At 39.5% G+C, this 19,178-nt stretch overlaps 1 protein-coding gene and 1 long non-coding RNA gene across 2 annotated transcripts in view; both read right to left on the minus strand.

Annotated features, from left to right (window-relative positions):
- The window catches only part of LOC134213169 (uncharacterized), a 319,429-nt gene that overhangs the window by 250,419 nt on the left and 49,832 nt on the right, over positions 1-19,178 (minus strand). The window lies entirely within an intron of this gene.
- Positions 16,450-16,807, minus strand: LOC134217325 (uncharacterized). Its single transcript, XR_009980996.1, has 3 exons — positions 16,758-16,807; positions 16,557-16,663; positions 16,450-16,505 (listed from the first exon to the last, which is right to left on the minus strand). It is a non-coding gene; the product is annotated as an uncharacterized LOC134217325 (long non-coding RNA).

The raw sequence follows: 19,178 nt of genomic DNA on the forward strand, positions 1-19,178 counted from the left end.
AAATGTCAGTCAAACAACTAAAATTCTAATAGAAGTCCCTAATTCTGATTCTGGATCCGGTCTAGGATATTTTCGAAACCATATGCATTATGCACACATTGTGCTAGGTACAGAAGATGCATAATTGTTGTTGAAAAGTTGAAAGCAGATCAAGCTCCAGCTGGAATTAAAGCCAAATTGGTATGTGAATGATTTTTTATTGCCTAACTTTTTCAATTTTTTGTTATAGAGATGTTCAACCCTTTGATAGCTCACCTCATAGTTTTTTTTTACTTTTCTCAAACAAATAAATAGAATCCGAAAACTTATTGATTAGATTTAATAGAACTTTCTGTTTAGTTTAAAATTTAGTAGACTTTGAATCGAATAAATATGGAAAAAGCAAAACATTGGGAAGTAGAAGGTTGAAAATGGTAAGAAGAAATTTTCTTCCCTTCGTCCAATAATAAGGTAATGAAATTCTTGAGCAAAAAAAAGTTAAAACTCGATGAACGATGACCATCAGTCATCCGGGAATTAGCCAAAAGATTTGCACAAAACGTGAATGAGCATCTTCTGAGCTTTGGTACCTGATTCTGTTATGCTTAATCAGCTTTTTCTCAGCCCTGACGAAGCACGGCCCTCTTATCAACGCTCGGACGCTCCGCCCGGTTGAAGGATTACTTTCGAAGTCGTTTGGCAAATTGACCATCAGTCCGCAACGTCGAGAACGGAATAAGATTTTCCACCCGGTTTGGACGTAGGAGCACACATCGATGGTCCCAGCATCCATCCACCTGGCGGCAGGGAAATGTGCATGACGAGCCAAAGGCCTTTTAATCTGGAAATAATTTGGCATAACCAATTTTCGCTTTTCGACTTCGACAGGAAGGGTCGTCGATGCCTTCGGTTCGCGGATGGATGATACAGCGGACGATGTTTTCAGGTGGAAGAGTGAAGCGGAACGATGGCTTTGTCGTTGAGGTAAATGACCCGTCAAATTTGATTGAATTGGATGAATCTGATTATGAAATGTTTCCGAGTTGGTGTTCATACTAAATTATTAAAAAATTATGACGATAATGAAAGATATTTATAATACAGTAACGGGAGGTAATGTTAGCCCTGGATGTAAAGCTGGTTTATCACGCAAATCAATGAATAATTCAGCGATTATATATCGTTTTGCAGACATATATTTATCACTGTTCTTAAAAAAAAGGATATCACGCACATTTTAGTTATATTGCGCTAGATTGATGCACTTCTTCAACTGATAAACGCAATAAACTCGTTTTTAGCACTTACGGCCCTCCTTAGCCGTGCGGTAAGACGCGCGGCTACAAAGCAAGACCATGCTGAGGGTGGCTGGGTTCGATTCCCGGTGCCGGTCTAGGCAATTTTCGGATTGGAAATTGTCTCGACTTCCCTGGGCATAAAAGTATCATCGTGTTAGCCTCATGATATACGAATGCAGAAATGGTAACCTGGCTTAGAAACCTCGCAGTTAATAACTGTGGAAGTGTTTAGAACACTAAGCTGCGAGGCGGCTCAGTCCCAGTGTGGGGATGTAGTACCAATAAGAAGAAGAAGAAGAAGAAGCACTTACTGAAGCAGGCAGGCTATGCCAGAATTTTTTTTTGCAATTTCTGATCATAATACCTGATTTATAGTTGGCATTTGAGTGATAAAATGGCCTACTTTTCCATACCAATGGCATGAGTGCTTTAATGAACATTATGCAACTCAAATGGGTTGCATAATATTCATTATAGCACTCATTTTGGTACTATAATGGAAAACCAGCATTAGAACAATATGATTAATTATTTTAGAGCGTCTTAGGGGAAATGCTACAAGGTTAAAAGACTATTATTCTTCCATTTACTTCCACTATTAACTTTTTTATGTATCAACAAGCAGATACGTATTTCGTTTCCTACTTGGAAACTTCTTGGAAACCAACAGTCGATAACAAACACTGAAGAAGTTTCCAAGTAGGAAACGAAATACGTATCTGCTTGTTGATATATAAAAAAGTTAATAGTGGAAGTAAATGGAAGAATAATAGTCTTTTAACCTTATTAGAACAATAGTTACATGACCACATTTAGCTCAATTGGCTTGGGTGAGTGTTCAAACAGTGTATCCTTTGTGTCACGTAATAAATGAAATAATTTGGTGAGCATGACATCAAATTCTACAAAGGCAGGTTTATTTATCGTTTTATGGTCTGTTGAGCACCTAATGTGGCACGATAACATGGAATCTATTTGTTTTCTGCAGCAACATGATTTTTTGGCAAGATTGATAATGTGAAGTAAATAAAATTGTACAATTTTGGTACAGATTTATCATATTCAAGCCCATTTTTCGTCATTGCAAAAAATAACTCGTTGCAAAACTAGATTTTTTCAGCACTCGTAGTATTTATCCAACTCGGCAAACCTCGTTGGATAAACGAACAACCCATGCTGAAAAAATCATCTTTTTGCAACTAGTTGCACAAACTACTATTTCTTTTGTCCAATAAAGTAGTTTTCTGAAAGCAAGCTATTTTCGTACATATGATGAACAGATAACAATCACATTATTTTAGCATTTATGTTAAATTCATAATTTGCTTTTAGTATATCAATTGTTTTGGACAATATTTGAGGCACTCGTTATAAAAATACACCCGATTCTTTTTTTACACGGGGGATGCGTTCCGTGTAAAAAAAGTTTTCAGTTCAAAATTTGAAAATCCGTGTAAAAAAAGTTTTATGATTTCTCGACGAATCATGCAAAATGGAGCAACTTTGCAAAAATTTTGTATGGGATTTTTTTTACACGGCCGTGTAAAAAAAATCCGTGTAAAAACAGAATCGGGTGTACTGCTTACCATGGGCTAGGAGAACCGGATGAATGCTGTCATCAGAGAAAAAGTAGAAACACTAAAGTTTACCATGGCAAGGTATAGCCAACGGAATTTAAAATAATTTAAAAAATTATAAGCTGATTTTTTTCTAAATGGTTTATTGCACCAGAACGAAGATAAGGCAAATCTTCCGAACAGAAAGGTCATTTCGCACGAAACTTTTGATGGCACAATTATTGTCGTTTTTGACTACTTGGCGACCTTGGCGTAATACTCAAATATAAGCAAGCCGTCTGGTGGCATAATTTTGGTTAAAGCTTTAGGTAATACATGAAGATTTACAACGATTAAGGACAAGCATCACAGAACCTAAATTTGAAAGTACTCGCGTTTTCAAGGGCACACCACTCAATATGCAAGCAACGCACAACTGTCATTTTTATTATTTCACGCATGCTGCGACGCAGCAAAGCTGTAATCATAAAAATTACAGTTGTGCGTTGCATCGTGCATGCAGCATAACAGTCTAAGGTTTGAGTCATATACCCTATATAAAGTAAAAAATCCAATGGGCTGAGTTTTTTTTGGAGTGTCCGTGTTTGAAAACAATGCTATGCAGGTCAGGCCCGATTACCCAAAATATCGATAATAAATTATTGGGAATAATTGAGCCGTATAATGTAACAGATGACATTTGTTGACTAAATAAGTTCTTAAAAGAAATACTACACCAAATGCATTGCAGGGTTGTTTTTAACTATAAAACTAGCAAACTTTTGGCTGAGTTACGGGATTGAGGAGTACGAGACGTACATTGGATAACCGATAGAGAAGAAGAACAGGATTCACTCTGTTGATCATCTCCGTAGAAGGGAACTCAAGATCGGACGGTGGAGAATATAGTTATTCTGAAAAAAAAACCATCGAACATGTAAAAGCAACGTGTTGATAATGAATGAATAAAATAACAAAAAATATAGAATTTCAAGTAAAAATTATAATTTTTTTTAACATTTGAATTTCAATGACAGTAGGCAAGTGAAGTGTTAGCATGCCTAACAAAGTAAATATGCAAAAATTTGAAAATCAACAGCAGTGGGGACGAGCTCGGTGGTCTAGTAGCTACCGCTTCTGCCTTATAAGCAGGAGGTCGTGGGTTCAATTCCAGGCTCGTCCATTTCATACTTTGTATTTCTATCTTAGTTCTTTCTGTGTTTCACGTTATACCAAAACGATTCCTACTGTTATAACCTTCCACACAATTCCAAAACAACCTCACGTGGCACCTATGAGGGGTCGTAGAGTTCTCTGCATCTTTCTTAAGTAGGTGTCCAACAAACCATCCTTCCCCTTCCTCAGCATTCGCAAGGACGTGGCCAGGATAGATCTCGACTATTGGAGAGTACATAGCTTCCATCTAAGAGTTAGTGATTAGTCCCAAATCAATATCTGTGGTAATATCTGTGGTAATATCTGTGTGAGCTTAAAATCAATAACACAGAGATATGTTTGCTTCACACAAAACGGACCTAATGCAGAACAACACCTAGATGAGCGACAGTTACACAGCCACAAAAATAGCTCGTGTGGTTTTATTGAAGCTTGGATTTCAATATTTTCAACAGTATTAGGTTCCTCATGAAACAAGGAATCTGTACAAACGTTTACATGTTAAAAAAGACCGTTATCACGACCGTACGAGGCATTTTTGTGCCTGTGTAACTGTCGCTCATCTAGGTGTTGTTCTGCATTAGGTCCGTTTTGTGTGAAGCAAACACATCTCTGTGTTATTGATTTTAAGCGTGTGGAAAGAAAATGGTATAGGTATACATGGGTGAAAAAGGTGGAGAGGAACATCCGACATTCCGTCGCGCTCGGAGTTCGTCAAAACATGCCTTGCGAAATCATTCAGTTCAGCGAAGATCTTTCCGTGGTGGAACGTCTTCTTTCCATGCGGGCATATACCATCGGCAGTGAACTTATCCGCAGCTTCCCGTCCCACTTCTCCTCATGGGAGGCAGGCATGAACGCCCACCACCCTGTTTGGTGTGACACAAAAATCCCCGTGGCGTCAATCTCTGAGAAGCCTTCGAAACTGTCGACATCGTGGCTGTTAACGGTCCACCGACTTTCTTTAATGGCCACTCTACTACCACAGTCAGTCTCCCGGACCTTTCGTCGTTTTAATGAAAAATCTGCTCCGATTTCCACGGGAGCAATCATTTCCCAATCTTGGTAACTGCCCATGCCTCGCCCCTACCTACTACTTCCAAAAGCTGGTGTTATGACAACGCCTACTGGGAATCCTACGATCGCCTGGTAAGAAACTCGCTGGAAACCTCAACCCCAGCCTTCTTCTCCGAATTCATCCAAATCGCCCTGAATGCCACTTCCACGATATCAAACCACGAACAGGTTGATCCGGTCAGTACATACCCAACAAATATTGGAAGCTGAAAAATAGCATATTTCGTTGAAAATGAGCTTATTCGACTAAAAAACTAGCTTGTTCAGCTAAAATTGTTTGTTGGGTAGTCACTAGGAAGGAACAAACACCGGCAAAACTAACTGGTACGCTTTTAGACAGAGGGATTGGAACATTCCGTCAGCGGCACATTGAGCGATCAACCATACATACAATCGTGGAGTGGACTGCATCCGTTTCTGAGAAGTACAACTAACAAAACCCCTCCGTGGATGACTCTTATTGATGTCAATAAAGGTGAGCTGGATGCCAGCGAGAACCGTGCAAAGCCGATAGAGCATTGATCGACGTGGAGGCAAACCACGATTAGTTGCGAACAAAGACGTTACACAAATCAACAGAAGAAAAAAAAAACCCTTCCTAAGGCAAATTTGACGTGTTGAAGCATTTCGTTTGAGCAGTGACTGATCTGTCATATAACGACAGGGTTTTTTCTTTTCTTTTATCGATTATAGTTTTATCATCCCTTCTGACGATACGCGAAGGCTCCGTGAAGTTTGTATTCGAGCCGCGGGTACGGACCACTGCTGCAGTGGTGGAGCCAGACAGAACCCTTAGGATGATTAGAACGCTTGCATTTGTTCATGTCAGCTTTTTTGAACACGACAGGCGTTGGTAAAAGAGCTACAGCAGCTAGGTGCTAAACTTGCCCTCTTCATGAACAGTACTTGAGCCTGCCTGGGAGTTTCGTGAGTAGAAACTAAGCCGATAAGTTCGAACGAAAAATAGCAAGGAGACAGGGATCCCAGGCAGACGAAAATTTGAAGAATGGATGAATCAAACTCCAATTCATGAAGAAAGGTAAGATTTGTGGTTGTTTTCGAATTGTTGGTGCTGTAGCCCTCCCGTATTTGTGAGAAATTTTCAGACTTTGTTGGTTTTCACTCTACCGCAACCAGAGCACTCGCAATTCGCAATACAGTAGTGAATATAGTGAGAGCAAGGAGGAAGGCCGTCCCCTAGGAGACTACCCCCTGGAGACCCACGCATGTTAAGTGCGTTAAAGAAGTATAAACAAAAACACCTACAGCGTCAGTCTGTTATCTTCTTCTTCTTCTTCTTATTGGCATTACATCCCCACACTGGGACAGAGCCGCCTCGCAGCTTAGTGTTCATTAAGCACTTTCACAGTTATTAACTGCGAGGTTTCTAAGCCAAGTTACCATTTTTGCATTCGTATATCATGAGGCTAACACGATGATACTTTTATGCCCAGGGAAGTCGAGACAATTTACAATCCGAAAATTGTCTAGACCGGCACCGGGAATCGAACCCAGCCACCCTCAGCATGGTCTTGCTTTGTAGCCGCGCGTCTTACCGCACGGCTAAGGAGGGCCCACGGAAGAGTATGTTATACAAGAACCGAAGAATAAACAATAGGAGAATTTCCTTGGCTCCTAAAACTATTTTTAACCCGCTGCAGAACAAGTCCAATCCATCATCGGGAAGCAAAAATCCGCCCACATCCACAAGAGTGTTCATAATCAAACACTATCCGATCCTCAGGAGGTTGCAGACGCACTTGTAGAGTACGTAGAGTCTCTTTTCATGAATACCCCAACAATTTGGCAGAGAATGTCACTTGGTCGAACCCATACGACCGAAAATGTCGTTCGACCAAAAAGGTCACTTGGAAAAAAAGATCGAATGCCGTTTGGACGAAATGGTCGTTTAGCAGTAAGAGCCATTTGGCCGAACATGTTGTTTGACCGAATTGCTTATTTATCGAAAAATTCGTTTGGCTGGAAAAGACCGAAATAGTCGTTTGGAAAAAGGCCATTTGGCAGTACGGGTCGACATTTTAGGCTATATGACTTATTCAGCTAATGGCGCATGAAATTCCGGAAAATTTTACGTTGAAATGTTTTTCTCTTGAAACATATAAATTTCACATAAAAATTCTGAAGAATTTCAGAGGAAAATACGGAAATTTTTCTATGTAATTTTCCAAAAAAGAACTACTTGCTGAAATCCACATTTTGCATAATTTCTTGCGGAAACTCCAAATTCCAGAGGAATTTTCGTAGAATTTTTCTTGGGAGCTCCTTGGAACAATTTCCTATGAATGTTCCTAAGAGTTTTTCGCGGATACCCGAAATAATATTCTGTGAAAAGATTAAGGGGTGAAAATTCCGAAGAACTTCCCGTGTAAATTCTGAACGATTTCCCGTAAAAAATTGGAACAATTTCCGATGGAAATTTCGAAGAATCTTCCGAAAGTACCCAAATGAATTTTTGGGAAAGCTTAGAAGAATTTCCTGTTTTTCTTAATTAGATTTGTTCCGCAAAATTAAGAAAATTATCCCGTTAATATCCCGAAAAAATCAAAATTATGACAAATGCCGCAATCGACAATTTTTGGACTGGCGCACTTTTTTACCCAGGACGCTTCCGAATTCCGGCCAATTTGGGTGACCTCCTGTATCTCAAAGATCGTTGAGAAAATCGTCAACCGTCGACAACTACGCAATCGGACGTCTCCTCGGGCGCTTGTTCGAGGTCCCTGTCGGTAAAACAGCATCCAGATCGTTCCCAGAAGATACGGGGGGTACCGCAAGGGTCATTCCTGGTGGTAACGCTATTTTTAGTCACTATGGAAGGTTTCCACCACTTCCCACCAAACATCCACGCCTTCATCTATGCCGACGACATTTTGTTGGGTATTGTCGGTGATACTCCAAGGCGTTCGGTGGGCTACATCTGTAGGGTTTACCATGACAGCCAGCTATTACGTTCGTGGGCACGTATGATAAAGGAGGCACAAGCTGACAGATCCCAGCATCAGACTAGGTAGGTAACTTATTCCCAACTGGAAGATCATCAAGGTTCTTGGGGTATCGATCGATCGGGATCTGACTTTCCTGCCCCATTTTTTGTCCGTGAAGGTCAGCTGCCGTACAAGGATCAACTTGGTCTAGACGATCTCCTGACCCCAGAGTGAACAACAGGCTACTCTGCATAAGGTAAGCGATAGTGAACAGTAGACTGCTATATGGAATTTTGCTCACCTGCACATTCAATCAATACATCCAATCTGCCTGCCTCCTCCTCTCCACACCAGCTGAATCTACTTGCACTGAAGCAGACATCTTACCATCATCACCGACTCCATTTTGAGCCGATCAAACATATGAGAAAACACATAGGTACTTTGTAGGTCGGTGGCACAACTTCACTCACTTCGCCGGATTCGAACACAGGTATTCGAATGGATATGTATCCTGGGGTTCGGAACGAGTAAACCATGCAAACTGTCATACGAAAGAGCTGTCGAAAGAAAATGCGCAATGAGGCCCCAGGCTGAAAGTAGGTATTCGGATCACCGGAAACAATTTGACTGTTTCTCATAGCCACCCAAAGCAATGCAGTATTTTCTCTGCAGTGACAGCAGCTTTGTCCATCGCTGTCACCACACGTCGGGCCGTCCTGTTGAGGAGCAAGCAATTCAAGCATCCCTGGATTCAGGGCATCCTTGCAAATTCGCACCAGCCGACAAGTTTTGCCTGTATTCCGGGGCACTGCGGGATGCCTAGGAATACCACCGCGAGCCGACTAGCTGGAGTTGTCTATCGAAGCCGGCCTATCTGCGGAAAATTATAGGTACCACTGCCCCTTGGAGCGACTTGCCCAGTCGTGAATATCAACAAGTTATCTCCCGACTGCATACCGGCCACTACTTCGGAGGTGGCCCTTTCTGTGTTACTTACAAGATCTATGAAGCCCCCAATTCTGTGGAGCACTTGATTAGTCAATATTTATCAGAAAAATATGCAAAATTGCTTGAGGAAGCTTGGAAACGGATAAATTTGGTGAGTTTGTTTCAATTTGTTTGTACTAACTATAATTTATTTTAAAGATGAATTTCTCGTTGGTTTCGCATATATTAGGCCGTCTGGAGAGGGGCACTGGAGCTGCAGTAGAGCTAAGCACAACCACCGGACTAAATCGAACTGTAATGCAGACAGCTTTCTTCCATAATATCACTGCCTAAGAGTGGGGGCTAGATTGCGCCAACGCTCGATGTTTATCTAGCGCCTAGGCTTACATTGTCCTTAAAATTTGAAAGACAAAAAACACATTGGATTGATACATTGATACACATAACTTCGATTCAACTTGCTACCCACTTGGAAAAAAGGACATTGTATTCCGGTCAAACGAGAATGGTTTATTATTTTTCCAATCCCTCTCAACAACCATAACTGCAAGCTCGCCCCCACGCTTTCTACCCAAATGGCAATTTCACATGTACTTTTTCCCATTTCCCATTGCTTATTATCATGAAACTCATATTAGATCCCATATTCAAGGCACTTTTTGGCACGTGTAGCAACATTTTTTTTCCCCTCCCAAATGTGTCGCACTCTCTTACGGCAGCACACCGGGCAGGTGTATTTCACGGACTAAAAACATCCCCTTCCAGACAACCACACGTTCTGCGTGGCCTCGACGGAACCAGCTCACCCACCCGCAGCCCCCGGCCAGCCAGATGGTAATATATTTTGCCTCCCATTACCATATTATGTCCCATGAACGGTATTAGTAGATTATGCCGGCTCCAGATGACTGCCTGGAAGACAAAGGAAAAATGGAGCATGTTGTTTGAAAAGTGAATTGGTTTGATACCGTTTCATTCAACTTTATAAAAAAAGAAGCCTTCAGTGAGATGTATGACTGCAAAGCAGACCATGATGATGGTGGCTGGGTTCGAGGTCATATCTAGATAATATATATGGATTTAGGAAACAGGTATAAGAAACCATACAATCTATAGCTGTGAAAGCACATTATCAATGCTATACTATGCAACGCCAATACATTAGCTGTGTGGTGCAATACCAGGAAAGAAATGTAAAAAAAAGCATCAAAAGATGGTGGGAAGCCAAATTAATATTTTAATACTTAGAAAGAAAACGTCCAGAAATCGATTCTAGGAATGCTGTGTTCAAGTCGCAGCTTCTCCTTGGAAGAACTCTCCACGTTAAGTTTCATCTCTTATCGTTCACGTGCATTTGCTCTAGCCATTTCCCTGGAAGCGAAGAAATTAAAATTCAAACATAAGAAGCTCATCAAAGCAGTAATCGTGCTTCTGGGTATTATTGTTCGGAAAATTTAATTATCCTATGACTCGTGCAAAATTATAATGAGGGTTCATTCATCTTCGTGTGTCTCTCATCTCATCATCGCATCGGTAGTTTCCGAAAGCAACGCAAAGCATGTCCGTTCGACAAAGGTACCGGGGGGTAGGTCAATTCACTTGCACCCGAGGATTTTGACCAGTTCCGATGAGTGCGTGTTCGGGTGGTAGTGAGAACGGTGGGAGCATTTTCGTTTTATCGAAATTATGCTCATGTGAAAAGCAAAAACCGAAAAACGATTATTCTATCAAAAGTTGTTATACCTTCCGGAACACATTGGCGTTGCTAGGGTTGTGCATCCAGACAATAAGTCTAGACAGTTTTTAAATATGTATGCTTTATAATTTACAGTAATATAGCGAAGGGATCCAGTTGCAATTATTGCAACGTAACTTTTGATTAAATTACAAAAAAATATTGAATGATAGTCGATTGGGGATGTTTGTTAGTGTTTAAGAACTATAAGATTTTTTTAATGTTCTCAAATTACGTTCATGTATTTTTTGCTTCGAAGGTAAAGCTATTGAATACTCATAATCAAGCGGGTGATTTTTTGAGTTTGCTTTTGATTCAACCAAAGTAGTGATTATTCAATCAAAACTGTGAAAAAAAAAATTATTTACAATTTCAGACCACATGTCTTATTAACACACCTAAAACTTTAACACAGCTGCAGCATATCGAATTGACTGAAGCTGTGAACCTATATAATAATTCACGACAACAATTAAAAAAAGTTATGTTGAAAAATATTAGGTAACAGCATCGTGCCTGCACCTTTTTTTGTTTTAAACTGCTTAAGGGTGTGTGTCCACTAGAATTAATAAAAGTTCGCTTCAACTCGAAATTTACAAATAGCTTTGCATAGTTTTTAATTAAAATCGAAGTTTGTTAATTTTGAAGCTTTCGTTTCGATTGTACCTACACTGACAACCAACTCTGCTCACCCACCCTGCTCATTGCTCACCTGTACATCCCAGTAAGTTTGACGGAGTCAAAGCGAAAAGTGCTATAAACAATACTTGGAGGAATTGTGATTAATTATTTTTGATCGTTTGAGGGGAAATGTGACGGTGAGTGGTGCAGACGCATGAATCACGAGCAGTATAAAGTGTACAAAGATGCGAATCGAATAAAATACAGCAGACTTTAGTGGACTGGTCACTTAGTGTGAATGTCAGACGAAAGAATAGCGAAAACGATATTCAACAGAGAACCGGACAGAGGCCGCCGTATTCGTGCACGGCCACAAACACGCTGACTGCACGCGGTGGAATCGAACCTGGGCCTTCGGGACCCTAAACGTTCGCGGAAACTTGAGGAACATCGTCCAAGACCGACAATAGCATAAGCATAAGTGTAGCGACACTGTAGCCAACCAAGTATACAGGTAGGTAACTGACGTCGAGCAGCTGCAGGAAGTTTGCTGGATCGGACAGAAAGTGTGGAAAAGCGGGCTTCGAGCGACTACCTTATAGAAAAAATAAAGCACCCTCAACAAGCTGCGAACAGGCTCCATAATGTTGGTCAGGGGGAGGCGCCGTTTGGCCGAAATTCATTTTACACGAATTTTCGAATCTAAGCATTTTTCTTGGGATTTTTTTACGCATTTTTTTTCGCCGTACTTACGATCGAACCATTTTATATGATAATTAAGAGATTTAATCGTGATTTATAAGGATTTTAATAAAAATACTTTGTTGCCAAAATCGAATGGTTTTGTTCACAAAATCGAATGTAACCAAAATTGAAAGTTGCCAAAATCGAATGAAGCCTGTAATTAGAACATACTTTCCGGAAGTCCTATGAAATATATTTAGGGGCTGTCCATATACCACGTGAACAGTTTAGGGAGGAAGGGGTGTATGGCAAATGTCCACGATCCATACAATTTTTGTAAAATTTATATGAGCGGTTGTCCACGCTGGGGGAGGGTGGTATCTAAAACTGTCCAGAAAAACTCTCTTCCCTCTGTGGTGTTCTAGTAGTCGTCAGAAGTGTGGATACATTTACGCATTCGGGACCTGATACATTAAATTCCCATTCTTTTCTTGAGTGCATATTTAAGTTTTCAATAGGCATCAACCTTATTTAACAATAGCGCTCAAATCTTTTAGCCAAACGCGTAAAGTCATCAAAGAAAAATTAAAGAATTTTTTGGCAGCAAAATTTGAGAAAATATTTGACAGCCAAAATTGCCGTTTAACCGGACAGGTCATATGGCCGAAAATATCGTTAAACGTATTCGGCCATAAAACAATTCGGCCAAATGACATTCTCGGCCAATCCGTTTTCGGAATAATATCCGTTTCGGCCAAACGTCCAATTTGACCAAATAAAATTTAGCTAGATACCTTTAAGCTCAATAGGTCGTTTCGCCAAGTGGCATTCGGAAAAATGACTTTCGGCCAAACACCTATTAGATTCGCCAATACGTGATTGGGTGGCAGCCATATGACTTAATCGTTTGAACAACATTTTTGTCCATATGAATTGTTCGTTCAAATGGCCATTTCTGTCAAACGAAAATGTCAGCTGAACGGCATTTTTTCCCAAATGACCTATTTGACTTAACGACTTTTTCTGCTAAATGGCATGTCCGGCCAATACCCTTCCAACCATCCAACTCCTTGACATCTATGAGGCCGTCGGTGAGTCGTTGGCCTCTCGTTAAGTAGATGTCATATCATTTGCTTCCCTTCCCTAGTAACAGAGAAGATGGGCGTGGCCAGCAATGGTAACATGCTTTATCCTTTCTTACCTCCAATTGGTCTGCTATTAAATCCCAAATAGTAATCCATAAGCAATTGGGGTAAGAAAGTTTAAAATTATACATGGCCTCTACTATTAGTATGCAATATACGAAATACTCCGTTTAAACGCAACGCAAGCAAATCGGAGTTCCTTCGGCGTTTCTGGATTTTTTTTTCAGGAATGCTATTGCAAATCTTGTAGGAATTCGTTCGAAAATTACTTGAAAAACTCGTCCCGTAGGAATTCCTTCAAGGATCCATTCGAGATTTGAAAAAAAAATCTCCTGTAGAAACTCCTTCGGCAACATCTCCGGGATACCTCCGAAAACACTTAAAAATTTCCCTGGGATTTCTTCGGAATGTCCTTTATTATTTCCTTCGAGAATTTCCGAAGGTTTACCGTAATAATTTCCTGAAGAAACATACAGAATAAATGCCAAAGAAATTCCCGGAAAGGATTTTCTGGTGGAACTTCCGACGCAGCTCCCAGAGTATTTCACGGTGAACGACCTCCTCCACAAATTACTTCAGGAACTCCTACGGGAATTCCTCCGGGAGTTCTTTCAAAAATTCATCCGGGAGTTGCTTCAGGAATTCCTAGAGGAATGCCAGAAAGAATTCTCAGAGGAATTTCCAAAGGATTTTCCCGAAGGAACTCCCGGAGAAATTCTAGGAGCAATTCTCGGAGGAATTCCTGGAGGAATTTTTGGAGGAAGCCGTGGATGAATTCCTTCGGGAATTCCTCTGGGAGTTCCTTCGGTAATTCCTTGGAAAATTCACCCGGGAGTTCCTTTGAAATTGTTACAGAAATTCCTCAAGAAATCCATTTTGGAATTCCTCCTGGAATTCTTTTGAGAATTCCCTTTGGAATTGCTTCGGGAATGCCTTTTAAGGATTTCTCCAGGAATTCCTTCTAAAAATCCTCCGGAAATTCATTCAGGGCTTCCTCCGAAAATTCCTCCAGAGATTTCTCCGGGAATTTCTCCCGGAATTTCTCCGGGAATTACTCCTGAAATTCCTCCAGGAATTTCTCCTAGAACTCTTCCAGGAATTGCTCCTGCAATTCCTCCGGATATTCTTTCAGGAATTTCTTCTTCCAAAAATTCCTTTTGGAATTCCTTTGGAAATTCTCTCGGGTATTCCTTCGGGAATTCCTCCGGGAATTCGGAAATTTTTCCGGGAATTCCTTAGGGAATTGCCCCCCGAATTATTTCGGGAATTCCTCCAAGAATTCTTGGGAATTCTTCGGGAAATTCTTTCGGAAATTCCTTCGTGAATTCCTTCGCGAATTCCTCCGTGAATTCCTTCGTGAATTCCTTTGGGAATTCTTTCGGGAAATCCTCCTTGAACTCCTTTGGGAATTCCTACGGGAGTTTCTCCGGGAATACCTCTGGAATCTCTTCGGGAATTCCTCTGGTAATTCTTTCGGGAATTCCTCCGAGAATTCGTTCGGGAACTCCTCCTGGAATTTCTTCGAGGATTCCTCCTGCAATTTCTTCAAGGATTCCTCCTGGAATTCCACCGGGAATTTTTCTGGAGTTTCGCTGGGAATTCTTTCAGGAAATCCTCCGGGAATTCCTTCGTGAATTCCTCCTGGAATTCCTTCGTGAATTACTCCGGGTATTCCTTCAAGAATTCCTTCAGCAATTTCTTCGGAATTCCTTCCGGGAATTTCTTCAGGATATCGTTCGGAAATTCTTCTAGCAATTTTCTTCGGAAACTTCTCCTGAAAATTCTTTGGGAATCCCTCCGGGAATTACCTCAGGGAATTCCTTTTTCATTTTTTCCGGGAATTGCTGAAGGAGTTCCCGAAGGGATTCCCGGAGGAGTTCCCGACAGAATTCCCGGAGGAGCTCCCGAAGGAGCTCACTAAGGAATTTCCTTAGGAATCCCTGGAGGAACTCCCGGAGGAATTCCTAGAGGAATTTTTAAAGGAATTCTAGAAGGAACTATATATATATATATAGACGAAGGAATTCGTAGAAAAATTCCCGGAAGGAATTGCATGGGAGTTTCCGAAGGAATTCCCGGATGAAAGATCTGATGATTCCCGGATCCTTCGGGAATTCCTCCGAGAATTCATTCGGGATTCCTCTGGGAGTTCCTTCGGTAATTCCTTCAAAAATTCATCCGGGAGTTCCTTTGGAAACGGTTACGGAGATTGCTCAGGAAATTCCTTTGGGAATCGTTTTAAGTATTTCTCCGGGAATTCTTTCGGGTACTTTTCCGGAAATTCCTTCTAGAATTCCGAAAATTCCTTCAGGGATTCCTCCGCGAATTCCTCCCGGAATTTCACCGGGAATAACTCCTGGAATTCCTCCAGGTGTAGCGACCCTAAACGCCATGCAATAATCATCATTTTTCTTCTATATTTAAAGTATGTCATATAAACGAAAAAAAGGAAAGATTGGACAGGTTGGAACCCGTCCATTTATGTTTATCAAATAGCAACCGCTGTTGAAAATAAACAACGGATATTTAAGTATAAGCAAAACTTGGCGAATAAGCTGGCCTAGAAATAGTAGCTGACTCAATTGTTAAATAATTGTTTATTTAGAGAGTACGAATGCTTTCGGAGCAGAATGTCACATGAGAGTAAATGTAGGTAGCATGCAACATTCTGCAACATTATTGAAAATGAGAGAAAAATCGTAAACAATAGCCAGTAGTTATAAATAACGTTTTTGTAAATAAAGAAGAGAGTCGGATTTTGGACTTGGAGTTAGCAAGTCACAACAGAATTTTTCGTGTGTTTTATTTTTCAAATTGTGATGACTGTTTTCCCGAAAACTAACCGCTCGGGCTCGTGCAATTGGTGACAGCGGTAACCGCTAAAATTTGGCAATGGAAACGCCGTTTTGAACAGTCTAGTAGTTATAAAAAATCGAGAAGACAGAATGGTTGAATTTCAAAGTGAAAAAGTTAAAAAAAAACTTGGTGAAATGAAATTCACATCCAAAATGTGTAAAAAGTGAAGAAAACTATGATTGTGCACATCAGAATAAAAACTTTAAATGTGCGAAAAAGGACAAAAAAATCAGCCATGATGAACAAAAAACTCGGACAAATTAATTAAATTCCCTGGAGCATCGGAGCAGTAAAAAAAAATGTGGTATAGGTGAGTACATGAATTTCGGGCTTTTCGAAGCATTTACATGTAATATTAAATAAAACATTTTTATTTATAAATACCATAATACAAGTATTCTCAAAAAATTATTTACTACTAAATAACTCACACTCAATAGATGCCAAGCCCAGAGTATCCGATTAAAAGTTGGTATTAAGTCCTAAAATTGAAAGGTGAAATTATTTACACGATTCAGAGGTGTTATACTCACCTATCACCGATACTTGGTTACCGCACAACAGGAAACACTGCGGTAAAGCACTAGAATTTGTCCACGATTAAACGGTCTCTGTTCGTTTTCGCATAACTCGAAGACGTCTTGATGGATTTTCCGGTGAAAACTAAAATTAAGATACACATGGCATTCACATATGTTCACCTAAAATAAATTATTTTACCACTATATATTTACCTTCCACGACGATGTTCTACACTGGACCCTGGATGACACACTTTTTTCGGTAACTCTCTCGGCACTTTTTTCAATACGACCCGCGAACGAACTGAACGAACGACCCGCGAACGGACTGAGTACATTTTGATGCGTCGGCAATACGCTAGGAGAAGAATGAATTCTGTCATTGAAAGGAAAAGTAGCATCATGAAAAAAAAATTCACAGCGAGGTATGGGATGCAGCTCTCAAAATAATTTTCAAAATTAAAAACTGATATTTATTTACAAATAATTTATAGCATGAGGTTAGAATTTTGATTGTCTACATTATACATATATTAATTTGATTTTTAATGACAATGAAGTTTTCTCTTGAAATGATTCCGGAGATGGTACTACTTTTAATGTTTATTGAATTTCTAATCCCGCCCAATAAATCATTTTCAAAATAAACTCTGTTTGTAATTTTTAAAATTATTTTCAATTCCGTTGGCTATACCTTGCCGTGTTAAATTTCAGTGATTCTACTTTTCCTCTGATGACAGCGTTCATCCACTTCTCCTCGCGTATTAGTCGTCCAAACCGCGGACGAGCAGATAGGCGCACGGTAATGGGCTCGTTTCCAATGCAATGCATTGGATATGATTACACGTCTACGTACGGGAGCTTTTGATTTGAATGAAATAATGTATGCAACAGCAGTACAGTAATTGCCAGCAATATGCGTTCGCAGGATTTGTGTTCTTACAAACAAGTTTATTCAATTTAACACCTCAATGTCACAATTAATTGATTCTTGATTAAATACTTTGGTTCGGTACAAAACGGAAGGTAAAATGGAGTTTTCACAAATAACAGCACTCCAATGTATACCCGTATATGATGGAAATCCAGAAGAACTGGAACCATTCATTTTACAATTGGAATTATTTGCATCTCAGTTAGAAGGCCACGATCAAACTCCGCTTTTGAATGTTATATGGATGAAATTGAAAGGTAAGGCTCTTCGAAGAATTTCGAATTTAATTGCCCCTACTTGGACAGAAGTGAAAGCTAATTTACAACGAGAATTTAAGTTTCAGAAAAGCATTAGTGCTCTCATGAAAGATATTGAAACACTTTTACAGAAACCAAACGAATCGTTTGATGAATATAAAGCGAGAGGAGAAGAATTGTATAAATGGATAGAAAATGAAGGGCCGTTTGGGTTATCATCTTTGCGAAAACACTTCTTAGGGGGACTTCGAAACAAGGATCTAGCCCATGCAGGAATATTCCAGAGAGAAAAATCATTTCCAGAGTTACTTATCTGGTTAAAAAACGAGTGGGACGATAGAAATGAAATTGAAGAGATCAACGTAAGAGTGGAAATATTGAACAAGGCTATGGAAGACAATCTCAATCAAATCTCTAACGAGGGACATAGAAAAAACTTGAATGGGGAAGAATGTCAAAATGATTTTTCACACGCATATGTCCAAAGGACTACATCTAACACGAAACAAAAAAACTGATCAATGGGGGTTTCGAATATTGCGTCCGAACACCCCGACAAATAGATAATAAACCAATTAGACGCTATAACACTAACATTGCTAAATATAATAATGTGGATAATAATAACAATAAATTTAAAGTTTATAGGGAAAATTCCAAAAATTCACATTCAAATAAGATGGAAGAAAACTCCTCTACAAGTATGCACAAGCTTAATATTTGCATTCCGGCACATGAAAGGGTGCCAATTATACGTACGAGCGATAATCAATTTTTATTGGCCCTCAAAGCAATGGGCTTTATCAAAAACGGGAAAAGACTTGAAAAAGTGCATAATAACAGACTAAAGAAATACAACGACTGAAAAGTAAAGCTTAGTATCGAGCATGGTGAGTCTACATAGTAGGCTTAAGGATTATCATTATAAGGATTAGCATAAGTAATGTAAATAGGTAGAACATAGTTAGTTAAAATAAGTTTTAAACTTAGTTAGAATAAGTATTGATTTAAGTTCTGTACATAATATATTGACTTAGACTATTTTTGATATCTTTACATTTTAATTTATATTATACAAGTTATATATACAATCAATAAGTACGATTTAGCAAATGAATATAAATATAATAAATTTAAAACAATATGAAATCTAGTTAAGCGCATAACTATTATAATTGGAGACAAACTAAAATATTAGCAAGCACGATGAAAAAAAAAATATTTTAATAGTATACTAAATAGTCAATAAATTCAACTGAAATAAGTAAAAAGAATGGAATGATTTATACGTTTTTAAGGCGTATATTATATGTTTTAATACAACGGATGAAGAAGGTAACTAGCATACACAGTATAGTCAACGCATTAATATTTAAATTTAACGAACCTACATTTACAAGTATAACAACAGCATTGCCGGAAAGCTGTGTAACACGAATCAAC

This window comes from Armigeres subalbatus, chromosome 2 (assembly GCF_024139115.2).
Source record: "Armigeres subalbatus isolate Guangzhou_Male chromosome 2, GZ_Asu_2, whole genome shotgun sequence".
Taxonomy (NCBI): domain Eukaryota; kingdom Metazoa; phylum Arthropoda; class Insecta; order Diptera; family Culicidae; genus Armigeres; species Armigeres subalbatus.